Source organism: Lissotriton vulgaris, unplaced genomic scaffold, assembly GCF_964263255.1.
Source record: "Lissotriton vulgaris unplaced genomic scaffold, aLisVul1.2 SCAFFOLD_989, whole genome shotgun sequence".
Lineage (NCBI taxonomy): Eukaryota > Metazoa > Chordata > Amphibia > Caudata > Salamandridae > Lissotriton > Lissotriton vulgaris.
The window spans coordinates 646,172-666,104 of record NW_028249043.1 but is presented as its reverse complement, the minus strand read 5'-3'; positions in this window follow the sequence as shown (position 1 = coordinate 666,104).

Below are 19,933 nucleotides of genomic sequence, written 5' to 3'. Positions count from 1 at the left end.
GCCATTCTAAGATCAGGTATTACTTGGCCTTGGTTTTTAGCGCTGCCCCAGCCTTGTAAATCTGGGGCAGCGTAAAAAAAGAAATGGATGTTGTGGTGGAATGCCCACAGTAACACACATTGCCTGGCCCTTTGCCGCTGCAGACTGCGGCGGAAAGGGGCATGTTTACAAGGTGGCGTTAAGCCCAATTTAAGTGGCTTAGCGTCACATTGTAAATATGGGGAATGGCGCAATGCTACCGTAGCGTCAGAAAAAGAGACGCACCGATGACGTTAAGGGCTTGTAAATATGCCCCTTAGTGAAAGGAAGAAATATCTCAACCCATTGATTAATGTGAGCAGGTTGCGATCAACAAATACCCCTACATTCCGAGAGAGTTGCGTTTAGATATGGTCGCATACTATTAGCAAATTATTTAAGAACTAGCAACCCGCCCCAACGTTGTCTGGGGCAGAAATAGAATGTGTGCAAAGGGTTGTAAGGGGGTAGCACCGCTGCAGAAGACGCGGAGCAGAGCGGCCAGAACTGGGAGCAGCAGACCCGGGGAAGGAGCGGACTGTAATCCGGAAGTGCCGTGAGGGGCGGAGGAGGGAGCGCGGCTAAAAGCCGGGGGGAGCGAGCGGGGCCGAGGACAGGCAGCGGATGATGCGGCTGAAGGTGGACTTCGTCCTGCTCAGTGTGCTGGTGATAGGCACGTTCCTGGGGCTGGTGCTGCTCTGGGCTTCCATGTCCCCCAATGTGACGGACGAGTCCAGGGCCCCTGTGGCCGGAGAGCGAGTGAGTGCAGCATGGCGACGCAGCGAAGGGGGCTCTGGGAAACCGGATCTTGGACCGCCGGAGAGCGGCTGAGTGCAGCATGGCGATGCAGCGAAGGGGGCTCTGAGAAACCGGATCTTGGACCGCAGGAGAGCGTGTGAGTGCAGCATGGCGATGTAGCAAAGGGGGCTCTGGGAAACCAGATCTTGGACCGCCGGGCGCGCTGATGCCGGGCCCCCAGCGTTTGCACACGATATGATGGCATGAAGGGCGGAACGAACCACACGCCCCCAGCGTTTGTCACGCCCCCAGCACACACGCCTACAGCACAACGCATACACGCCCACAAGGGACTACTTTGCTGGCACGGGTCTTTTACCTTTTACATGTATATGGTGGCCGTCTGCATACCCTATGTCCTTCTGCTGCAACTGCCCTTTCCAACGCTGTCTTGGGTGTTGTGATTGGTGCTGTGGTTACTGAGATTACCCGCCTCAAAAGTTTGGGCTCTCTCTCTTTATAATAGTAGTATAGATTGGATTTTAATCTGTTTTAAGTAGTGATAATGTTAAAGTTTCCTGATATATAACAGGATAAGTACTATTTTCAAATGGCACATGTTTAAATGGAGGGAAAATCTCATAAACAATTGTTTCATTATTAGTACCAATTACTTTACAAGGGAATGAGCTACCTTCTCTGCAAAGGAGTTGGCTGATGTTCATATTATGTTATATAACATTACCAGTGTTTGTAGAGAGCATTTACACCTGTGTGTGTTGAGTAATGGCTAACTTTAAGGTTATGGGTTTCTCATTCCCTGAGGGAAGGCGGTCTGTAGTCAATGCACTTGGTTAAACAAGCATTGGCAAAACCAATAGGACTCGCCTATGCAAGATCTATTGGCTTTACCAATATGTTTTAGCCATATTGCACACTATCATCACGCTGTTCAGTATGTCTAAGGGTTAGTGGGGAAAAAGAGACTGGTGTGGAGTGGAGTAGAGTGGAGTGTTATGCAGTGGCATGGCATGGCGTGGTGTAGAGTACAGTTAAGTAGTGTGGAGTGAAGTGGAGTGGAGTGGAGAGGCGTGGAGTGGAGGGAGTAGAGTATCGTAGAGTGGTACAACATAGAGTAGAGTTGAGTGGTGTAGCATCTCAGAGTGTCAGAATGGAGAGTGTAGTAGAGGGTCCTGGAATGGCATGGAGTGTAGTGGGGTGATGCAGAGCAGAGTTGAATGGCATAGAGGGTTTTACGTAGTGTGGAGAAGAGTGGCACAGAACAGAGTTGTTTGTCGTAGAGTGGAGTGGCATAAAAGCGGAGTAGTGTCGGAGATTGGTACAGAGTGGAGTAGAGTGTTGTAGTGTCAAGTGGCATTGAGTAGATCGGAGTGGTATCGAGTGGAGTGGCTTAGAGTGGAGTAGTGTGTCATAGCATGGATTCATGTGGCATGGAGTGGCATAGAGAGAGTTGCGTAGAGCATTGTAGACTGCAGTGGTGTTGTAGAGTGGCATAGAATGGAGTAGACTCAGTAGATGTTGTAGAGTGGAGTAGAGGGTCATCGATTGGAGTACAACATCATAGAGTTGAGTGTCATAGAGTGGCCTAGAGTGAAGTTGCGTACAGTACAGTGGTGTATAGTAGATTGATGTAGAGTGAAGAGGTGTTGAGTGCATTGGTTTTGAGTAGAGTGGTATAGAATGCATCGACGTAGAGTACATAGACGCAGAGTAGAGTGGTGTTGAGTGGTGCAAAGTACAGTGGTGTAGAGTGCAATGGCATTGAGTAGATTGTGTCAGAATAGAGTGAAGTGGCATAGAGTGGAGTGGTTCAGAGTAGAGTGGAGTGGTGCCGGGTAGAGTACAGAGGTGTTGAATAGAGAGGTGCAGAGTGCAGTGGCATGGTGTGCAGTGGTGCTGAATAGATTAAAGTGGTGTGGAGGGATGTAGAGTGCAGTAGAATGGAGTAGAGTTGAGTGGTGCAGAGTAGCGTGCAGTGGCACAGAGTCCAGTGGCATAGAGTAGAATGGGGCAGAGTGCAGTGACATAGAGTACAGTGGTGCAGTGTAGAATAGAGTGGTATAAAGTGCAATGACGTAATGCAAAATCATGTAGAATGACATCGCATGCTGCAGAGTAGAGTGGTGTTGAGTTCAGTGGCATAAGTGGCATAACGTTCTTTCTTGCAGAGTAGAGTGGTGCAGAGTAGAGTGGCACAGAGTAGAGTGTGCAGCTAGCCATGCCGCAGAGAGCAGTGGCACAGAGTGGCGCAGAGTGCAGTGACAAAGAGGCAATGGTGTAGAGTGGCATAGCTTCCAGTGGTATTGCGTGCAGTGGTGAAGATTGCAGTGATGGAGAGCAGAGTGGTGTTGAGTTCGGTGGCCAAAAGTGCAGTCTTGCAGAGTAGAGTGGTGTAGAGTAGAGAGAAATGGAGTGGAGAAGCCTGGAGTGTGTCAGAGAAGAGTTGTGCAGCGTAGAGTAGCAAAGAGTAGAGTGGAGCAGAGTAAAGTGATGCAGGGTAGAATAAAGTGGTGTAGCGTACAGTGGCATAGAGTGTTGCAGAGTAGAGTATAGTGGACTAAAGTGCAGTGATGCAGAGTATTTGTCATAGTGTTCAGTGACATAGAGTGCACTGTTTCTGAGTAAAGTGGTGATTAGTGCAGTGGTGTACAGTGCAGTGGTTTAGAAAGAAGTGGAGTGGCGTAGAGTAGTGCAGAGTAGAGTGGTGCAGTATAGAATGCAGTGGCATAGAGTGCCGTGGCGTAGAGTAGGTTATTTCAGAGTAGAGTGAAGTGGAGTGGTGCAGGGTAGAGTGGAGTGGTCCTGGGTCGAGTGCAGTTGCAAAGAGTAGTGATGTAGAGAACAGTGGTGTACAGAGGAGTGGCACAGAGTGGAGCAGAATTGTGTAGAGTGCAGTGGCATAGAGTAGATTGTTTCAGAGTGAAGTGAAGTGGCGTAGAGTGGAGTGGTGGTGCAGGGTAGAGTGGAGTGATGCAGGATAAAGTGCAGTGGTATAGAGTAATGGCATAGAGTGCAGTGGCATAGAACATAGGGGCATAGAGTGCAGTGTTGCAGAGTAGAGTGGCATAGAGTGTAGTTGTGCAGAGTAGAGTGGAGTGACCTAGAAAGGACTGGTGTATAGTGCAGTGGCGAAGAGTGCAGTTCTGCATAGTAGAGTGGGGTAGAGAGCACTGGCATAGAGTAGAGTGGTGCAGAGTAGAGTAGAGAGGCATAGAATGAAGTCACGTAGAGTGTCACACCAGATGCCAGCACTACTAAAGCCGACCCTGGTGGTATGCTGTTGTTGTTTCAGTGGAACATGTTCACCTATTTAATTGTTGACAAAACTATGTTTCGACTTCCTGGCTCCTATTTGTAGTTTTCAGGAAAGCAGTAATCTGTGTTGTCTAGGTTTTTATGGTACTCTGCTACGGGACGTGTTGCACATACTGAGGCTATTGCTCATCAAGTATAGTTATGTAGGTTACACCTTTTGGCTTGCCAATGCATGTTATTAGTAAAAGGGTTTGGTACTTGGACTCACTGACTGTAAACAAACAGATCATTAGAAATTCACTAGAGGATTACATTAAGCAAAAGCCAACTTTGCTTTGATAGAAGAGCCTCAACATGAGTATTTGTTTATTGTGGGCACCTCATCCCTGCAGGCCTGTTTTAAGGGTTATGTTACAGCCTCGTAAACTGCAGTGTAGGAGGGGCACGAGCAGACTCTATAGGGAGAGTAATCTGTATTCCTCTTGCTTTCCTATAAACGCTTTCACTTTGAAGTCATAGAAAGAAAAGTAAACAACAAGCTCCCTCGGAAGATGGAGTCGGACATTTGACCTTGGACAGCAAATGTGACAAGATAAGAACAAGATTTAAAGGCCTGTTTACAGAAAGTGAGATCTCAGAAGGATACAGTAAACAAGATTTGGGCAATGAAAATGACAAACTCAAGCTGGACAACCTAAAACAAATAGAGCCAGCAAATAGAAAGCAAGGAAATGTGAGTTACAAACCACAAAGCCAATGGTAATCAATGGGCAGAATGCGTTTCCAGGGAAGCTTTCTGCATGTCCCCAATATGTCTTCAGCAAACTAGACAGCTGCGATGTCTGGTAGGCTCCGACCTAAAAAGTAAGAAATGTTTGGCCACTATGCTGTTTAACGTATTGGACAGCAGCAGAATAGGATGTTTCCAATCCTATTATGCGTTATTTTAATACACAATGTGGTAAAATGTGTGACAAAGAACTTGTCTGCTAGTGTACAAGCAGGTCATTTGTTCCTCATATGGCAATGGCAAATGCAAGTATATGTTATACACACCCTTCAGTAAGCTTTTGATGCAATGCTGTGCACCACTACAGCACATGCTGTTTTTCAAATAGTCTGGAAAAGTGCATCCATTTTGTAAAGGGATCATATATATCTTATGGTCAACTCTGCCTTACAATGGGTTGAGAATTTAACTACCCCCTGCCAACAGAAGTTCACAGAAGGAGGATGGAATATTCTCCGCTAAGCATTGCCTTTCATAGTGTTAAGAACAGATTAATGGTCCTGTCACAAAAAGTACACAGGGTCACACTTGAGAGTTCTGATAAAAATTATTTCACAGAATCTCAATTTTTAGTGCACAATTTCAATGAGTGTCCATTTATAAGTAGGCTGGAAACAGTGTTATACTTCCCTATGCCCCTCTCACCCTCATGCTTGTTTTGCTGCTCTCTGGTCAGTCTAGTCACTATTTATGATGCACATGTAAGGGACTTTGTTCATCTGCTATTTCTGATGGCAGCAGTGTGGCTCCCGTTAGCTTACTCTTGCTCCAAAAAGCCAGTTGTGCCCAGCTTTCCAGACACTTGTATCCTTGTAAATGTAAATTGTAAATTGATACTTGTGTAGCGCACTACTCACCCGCAAGGGTCTCAAGGCACTTGTGCGAATACCGTTGTGAAACCCATCCTGGCTTTCCCTGTGAGGCATCCACTCCTGGGCACCCCCAAGGTGGAGGCCAGGCATCCTTAGCGTTGTGGGGGCTGTTGTGGAGATTAAGCAAGCTATTGCCCAGAGTTGCAGAGTGGGACTCCATGATTGGAATAGGTACAAAGGCGAGAATTATCAGGTCCGTGGAATTTTTGAGCCCAAGACCCACCGAGGTGGGGAATTGAACCCTGGTCCCGGGCTAGACCTCTGCATCAGGGTCTGCCGCTCTAACCATTGAGCCACACATTTCCTAGTCAGTGTCGCTTATTTCCCTGTCCCTTCCCACTATCGCAGCTCCGCATGTTCCTGTTGTTTCTATCAGCTACTCAGATCCCAGAAGATTCTTCACATCCCATAGAAGCCTGTGTTCCTGTAGTGGTCCCCTGATATTGCTCATGCCAGTATCTCTTGAAAGAGTATTCTACCTTAATATTGACTGCAACATTTTGCGGTATCATAATATTGTGTCAAAAATATGAAGGACAAAAATATCAAGGTGGTGTATTTACTATACTTAGATACCCATCTATGTAACATGACGATATGTGCATAGGTGTGGAGTTCAGAATAGTACATCTATACTTAACTGTATACAATTATCATCCTGACATTTTTGACACAATAATCTGGCATCACTATATTTGTGCTACTGATATTCAGGCATACAACTCTTTAACTCACTTGCACATGTTTTCAACAATGGCATGGGCAGCATGGGGACCCGGGAGGCCAATTGTGTACTTCTCTTTGTCTCTTTTATCCCCTACTAATGTTGCTACACTATTCCGATTCCCAGCTGCTTTCATCCTGTACATGCCAAACATAAAGGGGCAGCCCATTAATTCTTGGACCCGGGCAAGACAATAGATAACGAAAAACAATTGTCATTTAGGGGGAAGTGTTAGCCTCAACTTCCTCAGCAACCATGAACAACCATCACTAGATTGGTTTTAAAAAAAATCAAATCTGATTTGTTAAATTCATTAAAAAGCATCAAGAAGAAAAACATCTTTGAGAACACATTCTATCGCAATAGGGTACTCCAGAATCCCAACAGCGCAATGAAAGTGAAACGGGTGAATGAAAGTGCGTAAGTGCTATACGAAAAGCATATGTCTTGTGGCTGATATGGATGCAATTTTTTTTAAAATCACTCTACGTCATATTATGATGTTCCACATCATGTCAAAAAAACAGCTCACTGGTATCTTTGGTGACTTTACGACCCTATTATATTACTTAAACAGGGTTTTTAGAAGCACCCAAATGTTGTGGTAACTTCTGAAGAATGCAATGCAATAGGTCTCGCTTTACTTAAAGTTTGAGCTAATTTCATTGCATTAATTAGAACGCCAATAGGTCAAACTTTTAGTAACGCGACACTAATTGCATTGCAAATACTTGTTTACTGTGCCGACATGGTGCACCACGCTTTTTTAAGTTTGTGTTTGCTGAGTCAAATCTAACCTTTATATGTGCTTTTTTAGTACATTTCTAGGGTTTTTCTGTTGTACTGATTTCACCTTCCACGTATTCATCTGGGCTTCACACGTCCGTTTGCTCAGCATCGCTGGGTAGGCCAAGAGAACGATGGTGTCTAAGCTGCAGCTCCATGAACACCGATCACTTAACGTGTGAAGCCCAGATGAATACATGGAAGGTGAAATCAGTACAACAGAAAAACCCTAGAAATGAACTGAAAAAGCACACATAAAGGTTAGATTTGAATCAGCAAACACAAACTTAAAAAAGCGTGGTGCGCCATGTCGGCACAGTAAACAAGAATTTGCAATGTAATGGGTCTCGCATTACTCAAAGTTTGAGCTAATTTCGGTGCATTAATTAGAACGCCAATAGCTCACACTTTTAGTAATGCGACACTAATTGCATTGCAAATACTTAAGGACTGAAGGGGAGGCAGGTAAAAAGAGAGAACAGCAACAGGGAGACCACAAAAGGAAGGAGGCGGAGAGGGGTGGGGGTTGTTTGAGGGGCATCCAGTGCACAGCTATGAGGAATGATGGATCAATGGGCAAAATTGAGGAGGGAGAGCTTGATGTGGGGGGTGGGGATGCGTACAGGGCGCTCATGGGCGAGATAGATGGGACCTAACCGGAAAAGGCAGCAGGCAGGGCAGAACTAGAAAGGAGCTCCCAGGGCCGAGAGGGAGGGGGTGGGCGACAGACAGGTACAGTTATGAAGGGCCCAAAGGGGCGTAGACAGCACTGGAGGTGGGGGAGAGCACTGCCTGCACAAGAGTAGACTAGCAGTTTCCCCGCAGTGCCGGTCTGTGCTGCCTCCCCTGGAAATTACCCTGTGAGACAAACAAGCGGCAGGGAAAGCGTTCGCTTTCACTTCCGATTGAAAAAAAGAAAAAGCCAGCGAGTGGTGCGCACGCACGCGCCACTGCAAGCCATGGCTTATTGGTCTCTATTACGCGCACCAAGCGCGTAATAGACACCAATAGGCCATGGGCGGAGCAATGCGCCCGCCAGTGGCCTATTGCATGCAGTCTTTCATTAAAAGACGCACACAAAGGCCAATAGCTGCCCACAAAAGTAAAAGCACACGCAGGAGCGTGTGCGATTCCTAGGGCAGCTTCCAAACCCTGTTTTTCACCTACTAAAGGACTTGCACTGCACGGGCACTGCTGCGCAGTGCAACGCAGGGCACGAGCCCTAAAAATACCTGTCTATCAAGAGCCAAACATGGTGGGTGGCACGAGTTATGGTATGCCTTGTGTGTTGCATTCAGGGCATTTCTGTGCTTGTGTTTGCTGAACCATAACTAACTGTTAACTGTTTTTTAAAATATATATTACAGAGTGATGGTAGCCACTCTGTATTTATAGTTAGGGTCACCAGATATATGGATTTTTGTCCCTTCATAACTTTGCACCCATTTGGCAAATTACTGCAAAACTTTGAAGACCTGTTGCACCCATTTTTTTTTTTATTGTCCTCATAACCATAATGTAGACAAAGTACCGGAAGGAATTAACTGAGAATAACTGTCTCAGTTTATAAAAAGCTGGAAGGGACACGAGTCTAGCGGGGGCCAACTATCCCTCAGCTTTCAACCGTAATCCAGAAAGGGACAGAGTCTATGATTTACCAAACTGTGGCAAACCTTGGGGTAGTTTTTAGCACGTTTTAACAATGGGGGGGTGTTTTACCAGGGAATATTTATTGACCTAGCATTGCTACAATCCCTAACGTACTTACAAAGAACAAGTAATAGCAACGGGTCAGAAAAGGGTATAACTATCTATAGAAACCGTGTAGTCTCAACAGGGTACAATCACGAAATCCAGGCAAAGTAATTTGTGGTGAAAAATCGTGTTCCCATCAGATACCCATCCTGTACCGCCCTACATCATTTGGGATCCTTCACCTGAAGGAAGTGGATAAGTATCCACTGTGGATTAGGTAGATTGTAGCCTAACCTATTCGAAGGATACACAGATGTAATGAAGAAATGATGGTATCAGGGGATAATTTGACTAGCAGTGCAAAGAAATTAGTGAAAGTGCTGTGTGCAAAATCTGTGAATCAGTTAAGATTGGGTTGCGGAAATGGAAGGTAAATTTTAATGAGATCCTATCCACACCCAAGAATAAAAACAGTGCAAAGTAGTATGTAACAAATGACTACTTAGATGGAATCGAGGTCGACATGTTTCTGCAGTTGATTAGGGTCAAACGATCCCCTCCTGCTTCATCAGGACCTTAACAAAACGCTACTGCTAATGTGTGAAACTGAAGTGAGTCAAAGAAATAAACAAAGATCATATCACCTGGAAGGCGCCCATGCAGATGATCCAGATGGTCACATAATCACATTGGACAAACAAACACACAGAGAGTACACAGTTAATAACGATAGTTTAGAGAGGTACACATTTTTTGTGATGAATTACATTTGCCAATGAGTTATTGGTCAGCGGTTTCTTATTAGTCAACCCACTCATTTGAACCAACATATTGATGTCAAAGAACAACGGATATCACCGTATCCACTCACCCACTATATGGGGAAATCACTCTCCACCTCACCCGGCTACAGCTCAGGTAGAAATGGAGCACCGCTCTATTGGAAGAGAAAAAGGGAGAGCGCAGATAAAGGAAGATCTGGAGAGCTGCACTAGTCACACTCTGTTTCAACAGTCTTTTTAATATAATAAACAAAAATATATGTAACAATGCAGCGTGGCATTCTGTAATGTACATATGCGCCGGCCAGTCGCTGGCGCACTTCGAATATTTGGTTTCTATACATGTCAGCTGCTAGTCACATTCAAGGCCAGTTTGAAAATAGAGGGACAGTGTTTTACATTTCATAGCAGTCACCTCGCAACTGCCGGTATTGCTAGTGTACGCATTCCCAGGTAGTCATCAAACTAGTGGTTTCACTTCGCATGTGATTTAATTTCTGAAGAGACTATTTTCATCATAAACAAATTTAACAACTCAGGGCACCGAAGAAGGAAGTCCGGGCCTTTATTTTAAACGTGTTATCACTCTTCTGAATATCGCGTTCCGTATAAAGAGTTTAAGCTGCGATATCACAAGAGAAGTACGAGAAGCATTGTACTCAAAAATGCCTCAAGCCAAGTATTTCTACTCGGAGCTTCCGTTAGGAGTCCTCTTACGCCCCCCTGGCCCCCCGAGCGGCCCAGCCACAGCTGAGCCGCCCGCTCGCCAGTTTTCCCGCCGCTGCTCACCACAGGCCCCGCCCACCACCGGCCCATTGGCCGACCCGCTCCCGCCGCCCAGCTGACCTGCCCTCCCGTCCCCCTTCTTAAGGGGACAGCAAGGAGTGCTCGGGAGTGCCCGCTGCGCCTCTCACCAGGCCGGGTCACCCCCTTGCTCCTCCTGCCGCCTCCTGCTCCTGCCAAGCCAGCCTTTTGCCGCCTTTTCTGCAGCCGACGCCCCCCTACCCCCTGAGAGGCCCAGCCACAGCTGAGCCGCCCGCTCGCCAGTTTTCCCGCCGCTGCTCACCACAGGCCCCGCCCACCACCGGCCCATTGGCTGACCCGCTCCCGCCACCCAGCTGACCCGCCCTCCCGTCCCCCTTCTTAAGGGGACAGCAAGGAGTGCTCGGGAGTGACCGCTGTGCCTCTCACCAGGCCGGGTCACCCCCTTGCTCCTGCTGCCGCCTCCTGCTCCTGCCAAGCCAGCCTTTTGCCACCTTTTCCGCAGCCGACGCCCTCCTGCCCCCCCGAGCGGCCCAGCCACAGCTGAGCCGCCCGCTCGCCAGTTTTCCCGCCGCTGCTCACCACAGGCCCCGCCCACCACCGGCCCATTGGCCGACCCGCTCCCGCCGCCCAGCTGACCCGCCCTCCCGTCTCCCTTCTTATGACGCCCCCAGAGCGACCGCGCAGCGGACGCGTGCAGCGGGAGCGCCGACTGAGCGCCGAAGGTGCACCAAAGGTAAGCTCATCTGCGCCCGTCCGCGCCTGGACCGCGCCTAGCGCCAGGACCCCTGGCCCCCGCAGACCCCAGTCCACCCACCGGACTTACGACGCCGCCACCCTCAACGCACTCAATGCCGGCCGAATCCCAGGATGCTACCGAGCCACCCCGAGACGCACCCACGGACCCTTCTGCTGCAACTCCTGCAAGTTCACCTGCATCCGGACCTGCACTACTCCAGCACCGACCAAGACCAAGACGAGCAACAGCAGCAGCCACCTGAAATACATCCTGCTCAACACCCGCTCCGTCCACAGACACACCGTCGAGCTCTGGAACCTGCTCGACACAACTTCACCAGACGTCACCTTCCTCACGGAAACCTGGATGAACGCCTCTTCAGCGCCCGACATCGCCATCGCAGACGGCTACAAGATCATCCGAAGGGACCGCATCAACCAGACCGGAGGAGGCATCGCCATCATCCACAAGAACACCATCCGCATCACGACCAACACCGACGACACCCTCGCACCTGCCGAGCACCTGCACTTCCAGGTCCACATCAACCCCAAGTCCACCCTCAGAGGCACCCTCATCTACAGACCCCCGGGACCACGCACACAATTCAGCGAAGACATCGCCGACTTCATCAGCCCGCACGCCCTCCTCTCCGCTGACTACATCCTCCTCGGGGACCTCAACAGCCACCTGGAGAACAACAACGACCGCAACACCACCACCCTGCTGGACAACCTCGCAAACCTCGGACTCAAGACCACCCCCACCCACTACGCTGGACACACACTCGACCCCATCTTCTCATCCAACAAGGACATCACCTTCAGCCACGCCACAGGACTCCACTGGACGGACCACAGCTGCGTCCACTTCAGCTTCAGAAGGACCACGATCCACCACCACCAGCAACAGACAGGTTGCACGCAGAAGCTGGAACAAGATCACAGCCGACCAGCTCGCGACTTCCCTGAGCAAGAACCCACCCACCAGCGCAACGAACCCCAGCCAAGCGGCCACCAACCTCACGAAGTGGATCAGCAACTGCGCAGACGACCTCGCCCCCCTGAGGACCCCGCCTAGCAGACCCGGTAGCAAGAAAGCCCCATGGTTCACCGACGAACTCAAGAGCTCCAAGAAGAACTGCCGAGCCCTCGAGAGAACCTGGTGCAGAGACCAAACACCGGACAACATGACTGCCCTCAAGCTCGCCACCCGAAAACACCACCAACTCATCCACGCCACCAAGAAAACTGCATTCAAGGAACGACTGGACACCAACGCACACAACAGCAAGGAACTCTTCAACATCGTTAAAGAGCTCTCCAACCCCAACGCCGGAAACAACGACATCACCCCTTCGCAAGACCTCTGCAACTCCCCCGCCTCCTACTTCCACAACAAGATCGCGGACATACACAACAGCTTCAGCACTCAACCGACGCACGCCACGACCGAACCACTGCCCCCCACAACCACCCTCCGCGCCTGGACCCCGATCAGCACCGAAGACACCGTCCGCACGATGAACTCCATCCACTCCGGATCTCCTACCGACCCCTGCCCTCACCACATCTTCAACAAGGCCGACGCTGTCATCGCACCCCACCTGCGGGACATCATCAACACCTCCTTCGACACCGCTACCTTCCCGGAGAGCTGGAAGCACGCCAAACTCAGCGCTCTACTAAAGAAGCCATCAGCCGACCCCACCGACCTCAAGAACTACTGCCCCCATCTCGCTGCTCCCGTTTCCTGCAAAAGTCATCGAGAAGACCGTCAACAAGCAGCTGGCCGCCTTCCTCGAGACAAACGGATCCCTTGACCTCTCGCAGTCTGGCGTCCGGGCCAACCACAGCACCGAGACCGCTCTGATCGCAGCCACCGATGACATCCGAGCACTGCTTGACAACGGAGAAACAGCAGCCCTCATCCTCCTAGACCTCTCCGCGGCCTTCGACACTGTCTGCCACCGTACACTAGTGCAGCGACTCTGCAACGTCGGAATCCAGGAGAAGGCACTGGAGTGGATCATCTCCTTCCTCGCCGGAAGGACACAGAGAGTCCGCCTCCTCCCATTCAGATCTGAAGCCACCGAAGTCATCTGCGGCGTTCCTCAAGGCTCCTCGCTCAGTCCAACCCTCTTCAACGTCTACATGAGCCCCCTCGCAGACATCGCATGCCAGCATAACCTCAACATCATCTCTTACGCCGACGACACCCAGCTGATTCTCTCCCTCACCAACGACCCCGCCACCGCCAGAGCCAACCTTCACGAAGGGATGAAAGAGTTAGCCAAATGGAGGAAGAACAGCCGCCTGAAACTGAACTCGGACAAGACAGAAGTCCTCATCCTGGGATCCTCACCCTCCGCCTGGGACGACTCCTGGTAGCCCCCCGCCCTAGGAAGCGCACCCAAACCAACAGACCACGCACGCAACCTGGGCTTCTGTTATGGCTGGATTTTCTGAGTAGGTGGGATCAGCCCCTAGGGGCCCCTCCAACCCAGCCAGAACGTAATCACATCCCTCCTCAGGACCAACTATCCAGGCACCTGGGCACCCACCTGAAGATGGGGAACTCGCAATATACAAGCTCATATTATTAAAAACACCACTAAATCTATAGGGATACTAAGAATACTCACTGATTACTAGGGATATCCATACCCTACACCACACTTATATTCACATCAGTTGGTCTCGCGGCCACTCAGACCCAGACCGGTCTACCCTAGGGCAGATATGACACACAATCCGGTGCGTCTACACATGGGCCTGCAGAACCCAATGCTCCCTTTTCCAAACTGTTCGCAATCCTGCAAAACTACACGCCAGTCTCCTTCCTGGCGCTCTCACTTATTCAAGCCACAATCCTGTGGGTATCAGCGCTGGTAATCCCCCCCAGCGTTCTCACTAACGCCGTATATCAACGACGACCACATTCCTATGAACACCTATATATATATATATATTTGGGAAGTCTCTTCACTAAGGGTCTGCTACTACAATATTAGGAGTTAGCCAATTAATATTATGTGTCTCCTATTCTTGGCATCACAGGTCCACTCACTCCCTATTTATGTGATCACCACTTACCTGATTGGGATTACTCATCCATTCATGTACCTAGTAAATACTTAGGAGCTACATTTACCTGGATTGAACAGGAATACAAGGCACAGCTCAGTTTACTACAAACTGGGGGTTATTTTATTAGTACAATATAAACCTTTACACAGAACTGACAAAGACTATAGGTAGAACACACCGCTGAAAGAGAAAAGATTAAACATAACAGGAACACTCCGCTGAAAGAGAAAAGATTTAAACATACAATGGCTTAGGGAATAAGGACAAGATTAAGGATGGATTTCACCTTATTAGTGTGTAGTCTTGTTCTAGCTGTCATCTGGGTTCCTCTCTCGTCTGTGCCTTGGCTCATCTCAGACTCCCTCTCTCTCCTGCACTCTTGGGTACACCTCTGCGCTGATCACTTTGCACTGGACTCCTCTCCCCCACGAACTGTCTCCACCTTCCAGCTTCAATCTTAATGGTTCCTGCCGCTCTGATCACTGTTCATTCCACTAGCTTATTCACTCTGTCTCTGCGCCAATGTCCAATTAACTCCATCTGCTCCCATAGGTTAGTCCACGATCTCTCCTCCGTCTCTTCTAAAAGGCATTACTTCAGACTCCAGCTATTCACACCTCCTCCTGATAAGTAACTGCTTCTGACTGCTTCCTTCAGTTCCAGCTCACTATTCAACTCAGCTCTTCTCCAGCTTGAACCCTCTCTCTCTGCCAACTCCACTCCACTGCTTTCCACTCCTCCACCTTAACACGACTCTCTGGCACCGCCACCTTCACTCGACTGCAACTCTACTCGACTCCCACTCTGCTCGACTCACTGACTCCGCCTCTGCACTTCACTGATATAGAATGCTGTTTCCTCATGGAAAGTTCCAGCCAGCAGCTTCCTCCCATCAATCCCATGCACCAGGCTCCTTGCGCTAGACGCTCCCACAGTGACCAGTCTGCTTGTTTCGTCTAGAGACCTGAGCCCGGGAACAATTCCTGATTAGATTCAGCTCTGGCCGGTTCTCTCCGGTCCGCTTAGGGCGAACAACAGTTATAACTATAAACTTTGCCTTTGCCCTGAAAAGCCTCTCAGCTTCATCAAGATGGAGTCCCTCTAGCTCTAGGCCTGTAGGCCTGAAAGGGATAAATGCCCCTTAGCTCTGTCAGAATACCTACATAAACCATACCAATGTGTCTAATATGTCAAAGCCAATAGGCAATAGACAGGTTAAAGTCAAGAATAAAGGCATATTAAGCAGCTATCCTCTTCTAGGTCTGGAAAAAAGGGCTTAAAAGGGCCAACACAGGCTAAGAATACCTATACTAGATGTGAGCAAGATTAATGATCTATATCACTGCTAAATAAAGCCAAAAACTCTGCCATTACACTCCACCCAAAGGGCCCGATGTAGGTAGGGCTTTACCGATCGGTATCGGCCGAAAATACCGATTTTTGGCCCTTACCGATCGGTAAACAGCCATCGAGATGTAGGGAACCAAAAACAGAACGAATCGGATAGAAAACCGATTCGGAATGAGTACCGAATGGGAAAGAATCCGATACGTACATACCGAAAATCGGATATGTAACGAATCGGAAAAACACCGAATCGGTTACAAAGACCGAATCGGTCCATGTACCGATTCGTTAGTGACACCGAATCGGAAAATCACCGAATCGGTCCATGTACCGATTCGTTAGTGACACCGATTCGGAAAATCACCGATTCGGTCCATGTACCGATTCGTTAGTGACACCGATTCGGAAAATCACCGATTCGGTCCAAGAACCGATTCGTTAGTGACACCGATTCGGAAAATCACCGATTCGGTCCAAGAACCGATTCGTTAGTGACACCGATTCGGAAAATCACCGAATCGGTCCATGTACCGAATCGGAAAAAATACCGATTCGGACATGAGCCGAATCGGAAAACATGCCGATTCGTATGAATCTCCGATCGGGAAATTCCCCGATTCCGACAGTTGGGGAGATGTAGGGAGGCACAGAAACACCGAAATCGGCTCAAAATCGGTAGAATTCACTCGGTATTTACCATGGATTGCAATCAGGTGGTAACCAACTCCAACCCATATAAACAGTCCCAAAATGCATTGCAACTTGCAGGATGGCAGCTTTCTATGTCATTGCGAGGCGGCTACGGCTACAGCAGGAAGGACAGAGGGAATGGCTAAGAAATGAACAGGTCTACAGACAGAGGATAACCCTGTTCATGCTCACTGAGGCTGAGATCCTACAGAGATACAGGCTGGACTCTGACACCATACTTGAGCTCATCAGGGACCTTAAGCCATACTTGGACCACCACACCCCAAGGGCACACGCCATCCCTGCGCACGTCCAGGTGCTATGCAGCCTACACCTGGTAGCGTCTGGCAGCTATCAAAGTGGAGTAGCAGCAGCAGGAGGGGTGAGCCAGAGCAGCCTGTCAAGGTTCTTCCACATATTCCTTGACGCCATGATAGACAGGATGGACCAATACATCTCATTCCCTGCAACCCACGCAGAACTGCTACAAACCAAAGCTGACTTCTACCAGATGGCACAATTTCCCCAAATCATCGGTTGCATAGATGGCACGCATATTCCGATTTGCCCACCAGCGGACACCGAATACATATACCGCAATCGGAAATCTACACACACCATCAACGTGCAGGTGATCTGCAATGCCAAGTGCACCATCACAGACCTGGTAGCAAAATTTCCAGGAAGTACCCATGACTCCTATATATTCCAACAGAGCGGCATATATGCACGGCTGATGGCTGGCGATTTTGGAGAAGGATACCTCCTAGGTGAGCCACATCATCAGACCCCCATAACACATAGTAGGTAGGTGTAATACATGTATGCATGTGTCTAATGTGACCCCTTTCTCTTCCAGGCGACAGTGCATATGCCCTCCGCTCATTCATACTCACCCCCTACCTCAACCCCTCCACACCCAGCCAAAGGAGGTATAACCGGGCCCACATACGCACCAGGAATGTTGTTGAACGGACCTTTGGCATCTGGAAAAGTAGATTCAGATGCCTGCACAAGAGTGGAGGTGCAAGGCAGTATACCCCCATCACCTGCTGCAAGATCATAGCTGTATGTGCAATGTTACACAACCTTGCGGTCAAGAAGGGCACTGAGGTGGAGTTGTCTGACTACGAGGACTATGACGACGACGAAGCTGTGCCACTGACACAGCCAGCTGGGGTGTGTACGCCAAGTGATGGCAGATACAGACGTGAGGAGATCACTGAGAACTATTTCTGACTGAGTACAGATGCAAAGACAGCTAAATGTTGCTTGGAAATTTTTTTTTTTAATAGTGATGCACCACAGTTACAGCACTGATGTGCATCAAAAAATGGAGATTGTAAACTCAAATAAAGTCCAGGGTTCTGGTTTGCTCATCCCCCCTTGCCAGGCTATTTTTTGGCCCGCTTGCCAGACCCACTGGGGTGTCCCTCGGCCCCCTCCGAATGCCCAGCAGCATCAGCGGATCGCCTGGTGCTCCTCCGTGGCTCTGATGCAGCGCTGGCCGGGCTGCTGCGGCTGCTGCGGCTGCTGCTGTCTCCAGCATCACCCAGGTCCAGGGCAGGATTGGAGGCGGTGTTTGATATTATCATGGCCTCCATGGCCGTGGTGATCCTGGCCATCCCCCTAGTCAGCTCAGCTGTATGCTGACTGAGCACAGATTCTTGATTGGAGCTGCGATGGCACAGTTGTGCGGTCGCCGCTGCAAGGCGGGCCATGGCCCGGTTGAGCACCCGGGCATCCCTCCTGCGCGCAACCTCATGCTCCTCCTGTCTGGCAGATGAGTGGGTGATGGCAGTGGTCAGCCTGCCTAACCCTGCTGCCACCTCCTTGTTGCTGTCCACAACAGCCTGGAAACCCTTCACCAACTCCCCCATCTGCATGTTGTGCTGCAGGAGCTGGTGTTGGCAGGCCATGGTGGATCTGGCCTGTTGGCGCTGGATTTTAACCATCTGTCCCTCCAGGCCCAGGAACACACTGCCCTCCCGTGCTGGTGCAGCAGTGGTGGTGGTGGTGGCACGGCATCGGGCACTGCTGCTTCCGGCCTGCTGAGTGGACTGGGGTGCCACTGGTGGGGGTGTGGTGCTGGCCGGTCCCTGAGCCCCTGCTCCCAGGACTGGTTGGACAGGTGGCAAGGCCACGATTGTGGCAGGAGCTGGTGTAGGCGGAATGGTCTGCCTTGTAGGGGAGTTGTCTGGTGAGAATTGCAAGGGGGGTGTGCTGGGCAGTACTGGGGAGTGCACTGCTTGGAAGTCAATGACCAGGACTCCCTCCATTCCTAGCCCTGGGGTGTCTCCTTCCTCATCCTCCTCCTCCTCCTGGCCAGCCTGGCTGGTGCTCGGCCCTGCGACTGCAGTGTTGGACGTTGCTGCTCCCTCTGCTGTCACAGTTGTGCCGCCTGATGGTGCCCCTAGGTACAAAGAAGCATTTGTAAACTGAGTGCCGATGTATTACAGTCAGTACAATTATGGCATTCCACATGTCCTTGCATCTCCTTACACCGTGTCACACTGTTTCCTGTCTTGTGATTCTGCACTGACATATTTGGCTAACTTCAGCTGACTACATGTACCATGATGCTTGTCTCTTGTATGTTGGTGACAGTACAGTGCTGGTGTTTGCCTATGCATTGTGTCTAATGGGGAGGTGTCTGGTAGGGTGTGTCATGATGCGCATGCTTCTTACCTGTAGCTGTGGCTCTCGCAGAGCTGTCCAGGGTCCCGATTCCTACGATGCTCTCCCTCTCGATGGTGCTGGAGACAATTTCCTCCAGCTCGGTGAGGGGTGGCGCCGGGTTGTTGCCTCCTCCGGTGTGTCCAGCCTGCCTTTGAATGTCAGCCAGCTTCCTCTTCGTGAGGCTGCGGAGGTCGTAAAACCTTTTCTTCAGTTCCTCAATGGACCTGGGGGTGACACCAGCAGCATTGACCTTCTGGGCGATGTCGGCCCACATTCTCCTCTTGGTGCTGTCTGGCACGTTGAGGGACAGCTTGCCAAACAGCTGGCGGTGCACCCTCACCACCTCCTCAACCAGCACCTGAAGTTCGGTGGTGGTGAACTTGGGCTTCCTCTTTTGGGAGGACTTCTGGCTTCCTGCCTGATCTGCCATTTTCTCCTGTTCAGTTTGCAACCTCCTTCTCCCACTGCTGCTAACTGTGTGTGTTGGGCTCAGGCAGGCTTTCTAGAAACTTCTTAATTAGCTGCACCTGCCAGGGTTGCCACTCCCTGTTTGGGTGGGGGAGGGGGAGCCACCTCATTGGCTGAATCGCCTATTGCCGAATCAGCTTTTACCGAATCGGTAATATCCGAATCGGTAAAATCCGATTCGGTATTATCCGATTCGGTAAAAGCCGAATCGGTTCATTCAATGCATTCCTATGGGCTTTTTCGCCATGGGTCGGTTTTCATGGCTACGAATCTATGATTGCCGAATCGGATTTTACCGAATCGGCTTTTACCGAATCGGTATTCGCCGAATCGGGAATATCCGAATCGGTGGTAGCCGATTCGGTGATTTCCGAATCGTTGTTGGCCGATTCGGTACTTTCCGATTCGGACCGAGCAGAATCGGAACGTACCGATTCTCATTACCGATGCCGACCGAATCGGTATTCATTCGGTATTT